The 784-nt window shown below is 41.2% G+C and overlaps 1 protein-coding gene across 6 annotated transcripts in view; it reads right to left on the bottom strand.

The window, feature by feature from the left end:
* myo9aa (myosin IXAa) overlaps nt 1-784 on the bottom strand; it is a 91,825-nt gene that overhangs the window by 42,282 nt on the left and 48,759 nt on the right. The window lies entirely within an intron of this gene.

Here is a 784-nt window from a genome sequence, read left to right as displayed (position 1 = left end):
GAATGCAACCTAAAAAATTTTTGTTTTTGCTTTGGACAATAGTCAGGTAATAGTCACACGTTGTCTGAACTGCATGGACAGGAGGAATTGAGAAATCCATGCAAGAGTCAAATGTACTCTCCGGAGAAAAGACAGGGAGGGAGGGAGGCAGGGAGGAAGTGACAGACAAGAAAAGAGCATAATGTGACTGAAGTGTGAGAATGTGTATATTTATTTATGTGCATGCATATGCGTTTGTCGGCATGTGCATGTCAGTGGCTGCTTGGTTGCTTGGCTGTCATGGAACGACAGAGCTCGAGGGCAGCGATGTAACAAACTCCACATTCCTTACATATATTTGTATATGTGTTATTGTGGCCTTTCATGGTTAGGTTAAACCTGCTTTTACTGTGAGTAAGACATGGAATAGAGACGAGGGACAAATACCATTTCGAATGAGGTGATGTACGAGGTCATGTGTCAAAGGTAACCGAGGGCCAAAGTGTGTGAGAAACCCACAAACACAAATGTACAAATTAAAATGCTCATGCTTGTCTCTCTGAAACAAAGAGATTAGACAGTGACAGTTTATGCGTGTGTATGAAAGACAGAGAGACTATATAATAAGTGCCACCAACAGTGGATGTATTTCCTTCGTGTCCTGAATTAGGTAACTGTGCTTGGCTTCCTGGGGTCTAAGGATTTGCACATGACAACATCCTCTACAAACAAATAAAAACTATGGCAAAGACATCATGACACAAAACTCAAAAAACCCACAAAGCCATAAAAACACAAACTGAAG

Source organism: Monopterus albus, unplaced genomic scaffold (assembly GCF_001952655.1).
Source record: "Monopterus albus unplaced genomic scaffold, M_albus_1.0 scaffold72.1, whole genome shotgun sequence".
NCBI classification, from domain to species: Eukaryota; Metazoa; Chordata; class Actinopteri; order Synbranchiformes; family Synbranchidae; genus Monopterus; species Monopterus albus.
This window is presented reverse-complemented; position numbering and strand designations above follow the sequence as displayed.